The sequence below is a fragment of the Solenopsis invicta genome, chromosome 4, assembly GCF_016802725.1.
Source record: "Solenopsis invicta isolate M01_SB chromosome 4, UNIL_Sinv_3.0, whole genome shotgun sequence".
Taxonomy (NCBI): Eukaryota; Metazoa; Arthropoda; class Insecta; order Hymenoptera; family Formicidae; genus Solenopsis; species Solenopsis invicta.
The window spans coordinates 1,960,823-1,976,774 of NC_052667.1; the positions used below are offsets into that span (position 1 = coordinate 1,960,823).

Sequence of the window (15,952 nt, forward strand, 5' to 3'; positions counted from 1 at the left end):
GCGCTCGCGCGCCACGTCAAATACCCTTTTGACATGGGTGTATTCTATTTCCACCCAGGGGGAATATGCCTGCCAGGTATTTCCGCGCCTCGCGTCTAACGACGACTCTTTCGCATAACTCTCTAACGATCCGCCTGACAGCTCTAATCGATAATTGATCGGGCGTGCAACAGGTAAATAGCCCTCGTGGAAACGGGACTCGCAACTTAATAGGCGCACGTACGCATCTTGCATTTAATATCAGGCGTGCATTTGCGTAAGGTGCATTCTGCGAAGCGTGTATTTATCGGATGTTCAGCGTCGATGTGATTCTACCGCGATTCTTGTCTTGAAAAATTATTACAAATCGAATGGAGCATGTGAGAAAAGGAACGAGGAGGACGTGTGGACGTTACGTGACTCTTGGGTAATTTTTCTTCCTTTAATAAGCGTGGAACAATATCATAATAACGATGATGTACATATGTATGAAAAGAACGGCTTTGCTAGAATATTTAAAAATTTAACGGATACAGATCTGGTTGAAAATAATTTTGTTTCATCAAAATAATTATGTAGGATACTCCACATGGTTGTTGGAACGTCAAAAAACTTTTCGCAGCATTGTGCTCATCATGCTTGAACATTCTTCATAATTATTTTTATGGTTCAACAAAATTATTTTCAGTTCTGTGTCCTGTTAAATTTTTAAGTGATTCAGCCAAACAGTTTTTGCGCCAAAGACGTTTATGCAGTACGCGATATCTTTACGAGATCGGTACGGAATTCGGTATATGCCCCGCGTGTGCCCACGTGTGTTCTCTAAGAGGTCCGCGCCAAATGTCTCGTATTTCATATCTTCGGCTCCTCCCTGTATCCCGATAATGGCCGACCAACAGGCAAAATTAACCGTTAATCGAGCGGGACGATAGACGACCGAGCTTAGCAGAAACGAGACTTACCGCCTCGGCAAAGGTATACGCGTCGTAATTCTTCGCGATAATGGTGAAAAGCGGAATACCCGGCGCGGCGTGGCGCGGCGGCGCAGCAGCGCGAGCCTTAAGGGCAGCCGACGACGGTGGCACTAATTGACGGGTTGCCAGTTGCAGTCTGAGATGTGAAAGTCACCGACGGAACTGATGTCGCCTTTGGGAACGTACTTTCGGTCTTTCACCTCGACACCATAATTAATCTGCGGCTTGTTACGCCGCCGTGATCGAACGCGAAATGACACGCACGCGTCTTCCGATGATTTTAACGTCCAATAATAATGGTCACGTAATAAATGTCCGCTTAAATTGTAATGCACGACAGTAACGGCGGAAATATTATAGCCACAGGTCGCGAATTAACTTTTGAAAATGGTTTTAACCTCTCGTTAATTTTTATTTCAACGCTTTGGGTTATTAACGACCAGCTCTCTACATTCAACATTCCTCTGCGCGAATTATATTCTTCGTGAATAGTCCTTTAATGAAATAGAGCTTCGCTGAAATAAAGTTTACGAACGATTCGCTCGATAAAAGTTCCGTTGCTCAAAAAAAAAAAAAAAAAAAAAACGAACAAGACTTCTATTTGAAGCGTGATTGTTGTATTTCAGAGCCGACACCCATAATGCGCATGCCGCCGCGTGTGGGGAACGTTCATTACGCATCTAGACGCTCGTTAGTCTCATTACGCATTCGCCGGACGTCACGCGTAATACGGACGTTACTCTCCGGCCTGAATGTAAATCTCTCCGCAGTTTCCGCGCGAGTCACGAGAATTCGGTGTGTGCGATGCGCGCGCGATGCGGCTAACGCGCACGGTAGGTTTGCGCAGATTGCGCGAGCACGCGATGTTTTCTGCATACCGGTCGCTATTTTCGTACGTCGACCGGGGGAACCGGATGGTCGACGACTCGCTTTGAGCGAGATATCGCGATGCCGGCCGCATAAATCGACGGTAGATACGGCCGTTGGTCGCGCTCACGCGTGTTCAGCCGCGCGTTCGGTCGCTCTCTGCTCCCGCCCGCCTCGCTCTGCGTTCTCTACTCGTTTCGCCATCGCGTCTCGCTCGCTCTCTGCTCCTCTTTCTCTCTCTCTCTCTCTCCCTCGTCCTCCCCGCGCGCCCGCGTCGGCACCGGTATACATATATTGAAAGTAATCTACTGTCGGATTACTTTGACGGCGCAGCCTGGCCCTAAGCGGATCAAAGAGACCTTCTCTCCTCCTCTCTTTCTTTCGCCCGCGTGCGCGCGGCAAGGTGCCGGTCGGCGGAGCTCCCCCGCGTCCGTCTCGCGTCAAGAAAGGGAGGGGTGCAGAAGAAGAAGAAGACTGCGCCGCTACGCGCGGACTCGCGTCTAATGCGGCATTCGCATTAAAGCCCGACGATCATCCCGGTCGTGTTCTGGGTTCTGGCCTGCCTTTCATCTCACGCTGATTTAACCGTGCTGTAAAAAGAATTTACTGGATCGTATATACCGCGCGCGTCGTTGGTGGGACTACGACCGGAGTTGAAAAGCTGGCGGCGGAGGGCTGAAAGCTGCTGGTTCACGGAGGAGGAGAAAGAGGGCTGGTGTGCGAGTCACACATTGACTGGGAGCGAACAAAAATAAACACTGAAAGGTTTGTCGTGGCACGACGGCTCGTCCTATCTCTCTCTTTCTTCCTTTCGCTTTTGCGTTTCACACTCTCCTCCTTTGGCGGTCTCGCGAGCGACCGCGATTTGTCCCCGACGACGATGACGGCGACGATACGATGTTAGCTGCGTATATACGAAGACGACACATCGATGGTTTGTCGAGTGAGTCACCACATGTCTCCGTCGTCGTCGTCGACGACGACGACGACGACGACGACGACGACGACGACGACAAGTTCAGCTTCCTTTCTCGCTCGCTCGTTTTTGGCCGGTTTCTCGTACACGTTGCTCACGCGTCGACTTGTAATGTAGTCAGTTTTAACTTGTAACAGACGCAGAACGATATATTATTCCAGTATGTTATGTTCGGGCGCAATATATTAAATCAGCGATTGATGACACGCGATGGATTGACATCAATAAAAATAATGTGCAATATTTTATTGACAGACACACCAGTCAAATTGGAAAGAAAAGTTGGCGACGGTGTCGACACGTCGATATTTCACAATAAATCCTAATTACTACTTCATATAAAGGTGAAGATGGCTCAGATCGAAGGTATATTCTATCTAGTCGATGTTACACGCGGTAGAAACTATTATATTGCCAAGTTAACAAGTGGCGATGTTGGAAAAGTAATTATACTCGGTACGCGCATATATATACATTCATCTGCATCAGATCATCAGGCTGATAAATCAACGTTCGCTTAAGGCATAAATTCTTAGAAGCATTTAATGTGAGTCAAGGACTTTAAACAATTAGTGACATTGTGTGCGCAGCAAACGAGGAAAAAATTCCCGTGGAATTTATATGCGCGATTATATGCGGAAAGTGATGCATTTGCAATTATAATTCTACATTCGTGCTAATCTTGATGATGAAGAGACAAGGAGATCGTGCTTACGACTAATATAATTATTGCGTTGTGCAACCGTCTCATCAATTTTGATACGTCGGAACATTCGCATAATTATTTCTGCACGCTATACACGATCGTTATCTTATTAGTTAAACAGTAGACGTTAAAAAATTAATTTGACCTTCCACAATAATGCTATCGTTCGCCATTCGATCTTCATGTCGAAGATATTGCTATATTCGCATACTTGCATACTATATAGATTTAACCCTTAAACATACAAGTGTGTCTGAAAGGTCCCATATGAATTTCGAACGCTTGCTGTGTGAAGATGGAATAAAATGGGAGGTTCGGATCAGGGGGTAAAAAAAGCTAGGCGCGTCTTGGCTAAGCGGAGTCTCTCTCGCTGTGCGAGACTATTGCAACGACTTTTAGGGAGATCTTCTCGCATTGCACCACGTTATAAACTCTCATAACTCATTTGCAGGGTTGGGTAATTAAAAAATTAAAAATGAAATAATAAACTGATCACTTTTAAGTCTTGAATTTTAACTTTAACTCTCAATTTTTAATTCTTAAATTTTAAACTTGAAAATCTCTATAACGTTTTAGACTGTTTAAGACTTTTTACTTGTTTTTTCTGATGGAAGAATCGAAACGCAACGCCAGCAATTTTCTTTCACTTCTGCAAACTGCATTATTTTTACTTGTAATAATTAAATCCATTTTCGATCAAACTATAAACAGTGCTGTAGAAAAGGAGGCTTCTGCGCAGAGTCTAAAATATATCATGGAATTTTATAACATCAATTTTAGACACCTTGAATTAATCAAAAATACCTCATATTTGCTTTGTTACATAATTATATTTTTTAAAAAGAATGACAATGCTATAATTTTTTTGAAAGTATGACTCTTTAGCTTTAAAACGCTGTATTTTAAAATCCTTAAAAGTTTTTTGTTGCAAAAATATGATTTTTTAAAGTAAAAATGGATTTTTGAATAATTTTTCATTTTTATCTAATGGTTTTTCTTTTATAACTTCATAATAAAACATTTTTTGTTGATGCCGTTTGTATACAGTCACATTTCTGAGATTCTGAACTTTCATTAAAAAAAAAAAAAATTGTTGAAAAATATTGATTGGAACCAAAGTTATAACTTTTCAAAGTTGATAAAGTCTCCCAGACCCAAAAATGTGTTTTTACGTATTTTACGGGCTCGATGTGTTTAAGGATTAATTTTTCACACTAATGCTCGTGTTCTCGATCACTCGATATGTACTTGATGCCAATCGCTACACGCAGACACTAAATCTAATATAAACGCGATTCATCGAATAAATTTTCTCACCGATTGTAATCTTGTGTAAACACTAATTTACATTGTTCTAAAATATAATTTTTTCCCACATCAACAAGAGAAAGTAGCTAATATAATAATGCACATTATGGTAATAATAAGTAAAACTGATGGCATGTTATAAATAAACAACTTTTTGAAAAATGTATTGGAATTTGATTAACGGATAAATCATTACATTCTCTCTCTCTCTCTCTCTCTCTCTCTCTCTCTCTCTCTAGCTGCATAGCTTGTCGACACCTCTAACTTCCGTTGTCTATGTATTTATCGGGCGGTAAAGCTGGCGACCCTGAGATAAGGTAACCTGTACATAGGGGGGCGGGGGGGAGACAGAGGAGAGAACAGAACGCGGCCGCGGAGGTTAAAACCTCTTCCTCTCCCTCTCTCACTCTTGGTGTGTAGCATAATTGCGCTCGTGCTATGAAGCGCAGTTCGAGGGTGAGATGCAACATATTGCCTGTAGCCGACTCTTATCGACTGGGGGCAGACAGGCGGGCTGGTAGGAAGGTCGGCTGGCTCTGGCTGGATGGTGGGCAGATTTACGAGGACCGCTCGGATAGCGAATGATAAACGCAAGTCGAGATAGCTTTATTTATTCGCTCTCTGTGCCTACCTCTGCCAGTCTCTCCTCTCCCCCCTGTTCCCTTCTCGCGTCTACCGCCCCTTTCGCCGCTTCTATATGCCAGTCGTCAGTACTGCATTCGTGCAACGGGAGCGTAACCCGCGACGACTCTTTAACGTAATGACTGTGCTTTACGAAAACACGCTGCGAATGTAGAAGAGACCGTTCTTCTATGCGACTTGTCGCCCGTGTGCCTTATAAATTTCATTAAACCCTGAATACGCATACATGCACGTACGTGCGTATTCCTCGTGTCACTTTTCACGAAAACTGGATTCTATCTCGAGTTAAGATAAACGGGTGAGACGGCGGCAAATTTCAGTTTTTAAGAAATAAGGAAACTGGGTATACTGCTTGCGATGCTTACTGGATAGTGAGATATGAAAATCCAATTTGCAATGTATAAATATCTCTCAAATTTTTACGACACGCGTAATCGCTGATTTCATAGCGGAAAACTAGTTTCGTTAGCGCCACGCATATAAATTCGCAATCGTCGACTATAAATAACAGGTTATCGTAATTAATATGTTTAACAACTTTTCAATATCTGCCCACCGCGCCGACTGCAAGCAATTTTATCGGTCCGCGTGAAATTAACTTTCCTCCGACAATCACCGTAAGAACATAAATTGTTATCAAAGTCGGGGATATATGATAGCGGTTAATGGAGAGCCCATGATAACGATGATAATTATTCGTAGCGTGAAATATTTATTTCTTAAGGGGAAGAACGATTTGTACGGGATCACGTACTTTGTAATTCGAACTAAATCTAATCTTTGTATTCTAAAGAGGAGCGTTGTAAAGTTCGCAATTGACTTTGACTCGATTAGCTCGCGATCACGCCGGTCGGTGATATCCGAAGGCTGACGACGACAGCGAACGTTTGGCGATGCCAGCAACGACGTCGTTGCCGTCACCGGCAGCACCCTTGTGCGACTATAATTGGACGTGGTGGCGCGAAGTGGCATGAGTAGCCGGTACCCGGAGACAATCAAGATTATTATTGTGGCCGTGCGTAACACATGCGCTCCGGCCTGTGAGTAATAGCGCGGGTAATGATAATGGCAAGTGGTAATGATAATAAAAGCAAGGATACTTTTTTTTCGCGGAACACCGTGGTCCGCCGCTACGCGAGAGAGATTGTTGTAACTAATTAACATCAAGATTAATTCTCCGCTTCCCTCTCGCGCGGCCCAACGTATCGCACGCCCGCGTATCTCGCGATAATCGATTGGCTACAATTCGCCGCCGTGATTGTTCGCCGATCGTTCGCAGACTGGTTTGATCGACGTGGGAATGATCGATTGCCCGCGCAGTTAATCGGGCATCAAATTTCCCATCGTCGTGCCAGCTCTGGTGTTTCGATGTAAAAGAGGATACATGCGGTCTGCGGTTGACATTAACTGATTTTTTCCCCCTAACTACTTGAAATTGGTAAAGCACACCTCCCTGTATGATATTAATGCATTGAACCGATGCTTAAAAAAATTGTACAATTATACTCTTACTAGTTATTTTGCAAACGTGCATATATGTTGAATCTGTCGTGCGGCCGCATTTTTGTGAGATTTAAAAGTAAACAGCAGGATATATGCGATGTACGTGTCAGTGTCAGCTATCAGTCATAGGCTAATCCCTTCCTTCCTTCGTTACTTTCTCCACAGAGTTTGCTATCCTAAGTAAATATTTCGAACAGCTTTTCGCTCGCATGCCATATCTTATCCTGTCAACGACGAATTTTGAAAAGTATCACCATCGATTCTGATAAAACTAATAATTTTCCTACGTATATATCATACGTATATTTCCTTCGAGACTGTTGTTATTATTAGTCTTCTTTAATCATTGAAACTCTTACAACGTAGTCATATAAAGTTTTACTAGACTTGAATAGGACTTTAAACACTTTTACTAAAATCGAGCATTGAAAGAGAAAGATTTCCTTTGTGCTATTTTTCCGTCATTCGTGCCTTCTTCCTTCTTTACTTCTCCTCCGTCCGCCAGACATCGTAAAATGTAATGGATACGAAATGACGGTAAAATGATAGGAAATGACATAAGAGTGATACGAACTGGCATGCCAGTGACGCGAAGTGACGTGGCGGTGATACGAAACAACCTAACGTGTAACGCGAAATGAGATGGCACGGACTGACATAGGAGCAATATGAAATGATATGGAGCGAAATGATACGCGAATTATTCATCCGGGTTTGCTGTCATATAGCATTACTTAATCGTTCCTTTGCTACAATTCTCTCCATTCGCTATATAAGTGATCAATCTAAATGATTTCTTTTTTACAACATTTTGCAGCTTTTCTTAATTAAATACAAATCATCTATTTAAAAGTGATAAAACGACCAATTATATTTTTTATACGTTTCATCAAACTTATCTCATTGAAATATAAAATGTATAGACTGCGATGAAGCGATATTAATTTATAATTTATAAATTGTTATGTATAAGGATTATATAAAAAGCTTTTTCTTTAAAAATATCTTATTTTTTGTAATAATAATTTCGTATAGTCTACAAAAAGGAAAAAAAAATTTTTTTTCCCCAAAGGTATGAAAAGGGAACGCTATGGAAAAAAATTTAATGGCTTCAGTGAAAGCAGTTGAGGCATTTTTTAACAAATTAAATGTTTTATTATATAAAACCAAATATTTAGTAGCTGTTCAAAAATTATGAACTAAACAGCTTCTACTGCAGGCACTAAATTTTTAGTGAATTGTAGCGTATCAAAAACTATTCGCAGGAAATGTTTTAAATATTTCCAAACTTTCTCAAATCCCGACATGTAACGTAAATTTTATGATCGTAAAATGAATGTGGAATTGATAACGAAATACGAATTAGTTGAAAAAAAAAAAGATATGTGCTTTCATAACTAAGTTGTTATGAACAAAGCCGCGAGTGTGACGCATAGGCGGCTGCTTACGTTCTATAGAAAGTTTCAGGAAGACATGCACGAAACGTAATTGTTCGCAGCTAGTAATAATTAATGGTACCCGAGTCGATTAGATAAAATTGTAATGAATATCATAAATATACCCAGCTATTTTAGTACCGCTTGCACGATTTGCCTTATCGAGCTTTCTACTCGTAACTCAGACAGACAGGCCGAATAAATTTCCGCTGACAATCAACAATGTAACATTTCGAGTCGCAACATTCACATTTAAATTTTGTGTGACTTAAAATAATTTTCTCTCGAAAATTGCTTAATTGTAGTTTGAATTGTGCTACAATTCATAACAAGCAATATCATAAAACATTGTATTTTTAATTTTGAAAAATATGATAGTTTTATTAGAACAACTGCGAATAAGAATAAAGTACAAAATATTTGATTGTAAAGAACTCGAAGAAATCTAAGTGGTAAGAAGATAATGTTACAGAACCTAGAATCAAACCACAACTAGCCTTCAATACTGGGTATATGTGTCATAATGTTTTTTTTTTTTTTTTATATTGAGAACCTTCTATTAATCTTCATTGTTAGCTTTGTAATAGTATGTCATTTTTTTTAAGAAAAAAAAAGTTTAAAATTACGTGTTTTTTATTAGGAAATGAGAGAGGGGGGGAGGGAGGGAGGAGAGAGAGAGAGAGAGAGATTTCTCTCAAAATGTAGATAAGAACATTATATGAAATGCAACGGATTTTAAGTTTTACACTCACTTTAGTTACGTAATGTATGAGTTGAGAAATATTTCTTGCAAAATGTGAGTTATATTCGCGAAGAGGATATTTCAAGTCACGTTAAATTACCCATTTATATTCACAGTAATATTAAACCCAAGTCATTTTTCGATATAACCATTTTGACATTATCGTATCAGTTTGTATGCCGAAGACAGAATCAGAACAAAAATCAATTACCATTCATTGTATTGCACATGTCATGGTTCTAAATCTCGACGTTTAAAGGAAAACGAGACAGAGAGGATGACGCAAGTACAAGTCGCAGGCCAAACGATACATAGATAGCTGCTATTCCGCAGGGCTCCTCTGAAACGATCTTCGTAAGCTCGGCATAAAATAACTCCATTTTCGCACTGGCATCGCGCTGTTCAACACCTGAAGCGGAAGTCACGACGTAAACGTGGCATCGCCGTAAATAGAAAAATGCGGAGGCGACGTTCCGTTTATGGAAATGCGTCTGGCTTATCTCATATCCGCTAGACAAACTGAAAGTGCAGCGTATTCGTCCTCATCATCCGGCAGAAAGGCATGTAATAACGTGCCTCTATAAACAACTGTGTTAACACGGTCGTTTTATTGTTGTCAATTACGTGGTTATCTGGAAAATCACTGGACTGCCTTTTTAAAACTTGCCACGTAGAAAAAAAAAGAAACTTTAAATTCTCTCTCAGCGGACCGCCTCTTAGAGTGTCGAAATGAATATCAAATAAAGATCGCCATTCACCAGGGTTTAGTTTTCGACCCACGTGCTCGTACGGTACATCGACTTCGCGATGCCTGGAGCAGCCGGAAGTGTTAACAAATCGAGCATGGTGGTCGACAAAAGCCCTCACATAATAATAAAAAAAAAAACCTGTCGAGCAAAGGGAGCCATTGACCTTTCGCGGATTACCTCGCAGCGATCGAATAAAAAGTTAAGGAAGATATCCGCGACGTCTCCGATTTATATATAGCATAATAATTAGCAGCGAATCCGACGTACGCCAAAGTACGAGAATACGCTATATAGGTACGTGAGGAGAAGGGAAGACGCGGAGAAGTTTATGAAAAAGACATTGAGTGAATCTTTATTAGATTAGAATCTTGAATTTTAAACGAAGTCACGTCAGCAACAACACGCTATTAGAGTATAAAAGAAGCCGGGATAAGGTAGAAAAAGTGAAAAGAGCTTGGTGATATACGGAAAAAGGAGCCCAAACAGATTGCGACAGCAAAAGGCGAATGCGCTAAGCGAGGTAAACACTTGTCGAAGAAGAAGAGAGGAACGAGGCGTAGTGTAAGAGGAGCCGCGACCGGGAGGAACGGGGACCAAGTTTAATGCAGTTAAAACAGAAGGCAAAAAAATAAGAAAAAGAGAAAATGAGAATTCAGTATCTCCAGAAATCTCTAAGTGAGTGAACGGAAAAGAAGACGAAGGATCAGACGAGAGACGAGAAGTACAAGCGGGATGACAAAAGGACGGAAACGCGCGGCTTAACCGAGTTAGAACGACGAGGAGAAAGGAAAGAGAGTACAAGGAGGACAGACTCAGCTGGCAGCTGACGAAGAGCAAGAAGCGCAAGAGGGAAAGAAGCAAACCTAACGGAGAGAGGAAGAGAGAAGAGGGAGAGAGATGAGAGAGAGAGAGAGAGAGAGAGAGAGAGAGAGGAGGGGAAAGAAAGGAGATAGATTCGCCTGTTCCGCCGCCTGTCCCGCCTGTCCGTGCGCTGTCGGCGGCATGCTTCATGTCGAGTTGACAGCTCGTATCTACATTCTGCTCGCGAGAATCTTTATAAGCGTTCGTGGGCGACTGACGAGCTCGATGACTGGCGGGCGTGACGCCTGGTGCCTGGCCTGACTCTGCTTGACTGCCTTCCTTCGTACCTCGTTACGACGTGCCACGGCGCGCGGCGATGCGAAGGCGAAGGGAACGAGGCGACTTACGATGCTTAGCCATCGCAGCGGCACGGCGCGCTTCGATCCGACGCGATGTCATGAATTTCCTTCGGCGCGGCGTCTCCAACCTCTTTTCTCCCCTGTCTCCCTCGAGTCAGCGGCGGATCTGCTTCGCGATCGTTACCTCATTTTCCGTTATCGTGCGATGGAGACGCCGAAAATTGCGACTGCGGTAAACATCCGCGTCCGCCTGCGGTACGAGATTACCAATAACGAATTGCGAATTGGGAATAGTCGTGGAAAAATGTCTTTCTCCAAAGTGACTCGCGGATTAAACTTATCAAATCACCACAATTCCTATTATTATTCGTTACGTTTTATTTCGCAATGTTCCATGCTTAACGTACCGTTTTTCTAGTAAAATCTCATCACATTTTGGATATTTGAGTCTGGATCAGGCAAAAGCAACAATTTCGGAATTTCGTTACACACACACACACACACACACGCACACACATATTTTTTATTCCGCAGTACGGATATGCGGGCAAACTTTATCGTATAACGATCCTGTTTAATGCCGTTGGCACGTAGCTACATAAAACTTGAAAATAAATGATGCAATTGTATCCGCGTGCAATGTTTTTCATCGGCTATCGAACGAACCTGTATTCCTGTCGAGCTGTTAAACGAACCGTAAATTTGATGCTGTCTCGTGACACCATGGTATTGTGATTTTTAGGTGAATGGAGGGGGTTTCGGCGCACAGCTGAAACTTATTTATGAACCATTGTGACGTTAGAGAGCGTGACACCACTTCCGTTCGTTGTTACAAACTTGTGTGAAGTTTCTGTAGCAGACATACATTATGTTAATGGACCGCGTTTTGTTGGCGTATTCTCGGTACGCGGTTTATATTTCAAACCGTGCATCCCGATGACTCGCGTTTTACGCCACGGAATCATGTTCGTAATGGTACGTCGTCAAGCAGATTAATTGTCCGTTAAGGCTTGGCAGGCGTTCGATAATTTATCTTCAATTATCTCGAATATTCGCTAATAAAAGTGGCTGTCGTACGTCGAATATTTTTCAACCATGTTGCAAAACGGCTTCATTGCGCGCGAACGTGCGCAACAATTACGTCGCTCTAACTATTCTTTACAACTTCGAGCCGTATCAATCACGTGGCGGACTCCTGCGAAACGTGGGATTCGAAACCCGTTTCATCCAACTCGTAAGAACCGATGCATTTATATTCTCTCCGCGCGCAACGTCTCTTTGAACTATTAAGAGAAGCCAAAAACCAGTCTCAGGCCTCTAGATGCATTATTCCGTTAAGTGGTTGTCACAAATTCGACCTTAATTGTAGGAATGATAAATGGCGCGCCTGCGTCCGGCGTGTTTTGTGTCTCCTCGGACGTCAGCGACATTGCACAGCGACGTTCCACGTAGCTGCCAGCAGACATTCCATATTTAAGGACTGAGAAAGAGAGTTAATTAAGGGGACGCGAGAGTGTCGGCATTGCGCGCCTTTGATTTTGTAACGTATCCATTAGCCAAGTCATTTGTCTCTTAATGTGCGTCGCGACAAGGATCGCAGGATGTATCGTATTAATTTTGTTATTTATACATGCGCTAGAAAGCGCAACACTGTGAGATACAAAGTAGTAAACAGGTGTTACTATTAAAATACTTTTGGCAGAAACATCGATGTGCCAGCCTTGACATTTGTAACGATTACTGTACTATATTTATATCGCTCTAAAGCTATTTCTGCGAAAATATGTCTATTGAGAATATTTGTTTAAATATATTGCCCATTGAGAAACTTGTTAAAAGTTGTATATATTCAATACTAAATAAAATAATTAAAAATATTGCTATTTTAATACCGTTGTAACAATTTATACGTAAATGAGAAAAGAAAACGTGACATTTGCTTGCTAATGTTACGACTTTTTTTTCTCATTTACGTATAAATTATTATTCGTGACGTTATTTGCGATATTTATTGATTGTTAAAATATTTAATTGTGATGACGAAGTATGCGTTTCTATGAAATATATCTAATTTTTTTTCATTGATTGATTTATTTGCTAGAAAAAAAATTTTATTTCCCCGTATTTAATTATTTATTTCAATCAAATAAATATTTATTTAAATACAGCAAAATAAAATTGATATCCCAATAAATTTTTGAATATCTTTTTCTCCATGTTGAAATTTGTAGTGCCGAATTGAAAATATGAGAATTGAAAAAATAAAGAGAAAGAACGCTTCTACGTATTTACAGATATTTCCGGTACTGCGAAATCAGTTAAATCAACACGATCCATTGGCTTAGACATTTTTGCACGGCGGAAGCAAACTACGAGCTACTAGAGTGTGCTTCGTGCGGGTTGAAATTAAGTTGAGAAAACGCGCTTAAGTGCACGATAGACATGCAAGAGAGATCAAAGAGACCGCATGAGTGACGGAAACCAGCTGGCGGACGATGTTCCCGGGCATCAAGATTCATCCATCCGTTTTCTTTCATTTTGATGCTGCTCAAAATATTGTTCTTGCTCCCCTTCCTGTTGCTCGCTCTCTCCTTGCCTCCTTTTTCTACTTGTCAATGTTGAAGACATCTTCTCAGCTTTGATTTGTTCTGTCGCATGAAACTCAGCAACATGTAACGATCGATTACAGAGAATGACATTTAAAAAAAAAATTTTTTTATTCGATTAGAATTAAAATGTATTATATACACTCGGTTGCCGTCAGTTTCTCAGGTACAGAGAAAAACGATTATTGAAGCGAGAGTGTCTCTTTTGTACACGGCAAATATACGCATCCGTTCACTACTTCAGGCGTCGTATTTTGTCAAAAATCGAAAGTCGAAGATAGACTCCCGACGGAGATACAAATTGTACGAAATCTATTGAATGGGAAGAGACCATAGAGGCCGTAGAGGGATAACCGCCAGGAAAGATGGTAGAAAGCAATAGCATTGATTGGATCGTTTCTACACTTTCAGAAGAGGATTTTCCGAGATCAAAATTGTTGGTCCCTTGTGACCAATTTTCGGGTGACATTGTCCGATCGCACGTGCGGGATTGGTACGTCTTTAAATATATCCGAAAGATATATTTGAAAGAGAGAGAGAGAGAGAATTGTTCGAAAATGAGCAAAGGGATTCCAACAAGAGTCAATTTAAGTTTGTCCAAAACAAAATGATCTTTTACTTTTGACTTTAGTTATATTTTGAATAGAAAGTAAAAAAACATTTTTTACTTTTTCTTTGATGTTTGCGGGATACATTAAAATGTATCCCATTGTACAATAGAGTAACATGAAGCGTTTCGAAATACTCTTTCACGAGTACAATTTATCTTCTAATATCTACTCTATTTTAAAATGATATATGATGTACTCATGAATAAGAGGGAAACGTGCATATGTTATTAAATTATTATTATTAAGTTTGTTCACAAGGTATTTACGAAAGGGCACTTGCTACTTTTTTTTCACACAAATAAAAAAATATATAAATACAATTAAATAAATTTTTGTATTTTTGTTTTGTAAAAATAATTTTTATTTAATTACCAAATATAAATACAAAAAATATTTATAAAATTATAAATTTTATAATTACTTATAAATAATCATATGTAATTAATATTTATAAATTTAATTATGCTATAATTAAATTTATAATGCGAATTATAATATAATTAAATTTATTCCCTTTGTTCTGGTTAAAATGATATTTTTGACTAGATTTATTAATGAAACCTAACTTTCAGGGGATATGCGTTGCATAATAAGTTCTCTTCACTCGGACACTATGTTATGACGCAGACGTAGCTACGCCATTGGCACCACGGACACCGCACGAAGTGCGTGTATGGACGGTTGTTTAGGATTACAACACACAAAGATAACCACCAGCATGCGATACATAATGCAGCAGGCATTGTGAGCCTTACCGCGCCCTCCTGCATACAATACGTTCTACCGATGCATTCTATTGTTGTCTTTCGAAATAAACTCAGTCAGCCACCACCTCTCCCCGGGGCTCTATATTATCTCCATACGCATAATACATATTGCATTCACGATTCTCGTTTAGCTTGCCACTTTACCTTGGCGTATTTGACAGAGCAGCCTTTGAGACGACTGTGTTAACCTTACGCAAAGACGCAGTTCATCTTATTGTTATTAAAATTATGCCAACAATGATTTCGAGACACGTGACTAAGCACTTATACAACGTTACCGATTTCAAGATGTTTTTTGAAAGGTATCGGCAGCGATGATGATACAACAATGCGTTTATAATACACACTTGAAATGATTAAATAAAAATATTCATCAAACTACCTGTTTTTTTTTTTTGTGAATTGTGCGAGTGTGAGGAACTTGCTTGCCAAACTTGTGCGATTTAACATAAGATATTCGGAGCCTGTCTTTGCATAATTTCGAAGGAATAGGGTGACCAGAATTAGAAGATCTAATCTTGACTAAGTTTAAGATTAAGTTACAATTTGAATTTTCAACACACAAGAATTCAATAATAATTTAAAATTTGTAAAATACATATACGAATTACTCTATTTACTTACTTATAATAATATGCGTAAGCATCTATTAAAAATGTATTTATGTTAGCCTATTTTTGTTCTAAATAATTGAGTAAAATTTCCAAGACGGAAAAATCTAATAATAACCATCTACAAAAATGATGTTATAAAGCTATCGTTCGCGATATTAGTTACGAGCACAAAGCTTGTGTACATCAATTTCTGAGCCCATAATGGCGTACAACACCTTTCAGTGTAAACCATCAGCTTACACCGTCGATTATCCTTTTGCCAAACTCTGTTCCTCGTAAAGGTACGTCAACGGATACAGAGGCAAGCGTTCT

General features: G+C 40.2%; 1 long non-coding RNA gene across 1 annotated transcript; it reads left to right on the forward strand.

Moving 5' to 3' along the window:
• Positions 1 to 1,047: 1,047 nt before the first annotated feature.
• On the forward strand, positions 1,048 to 15,407 carry LOC113003583. Its single transcript, XR_003268571.2, has 3 exons — positions 1,048 to 2,585; positions 13,807 to 14,141; positions 14,832 to 15,407. It is a non-coding gene; the product is annotated as an uncharacterized LOC113003583 (long non-coding RNA).
• Positions 15,408 to 15,952: the final 545 nt, after the last annotated feature.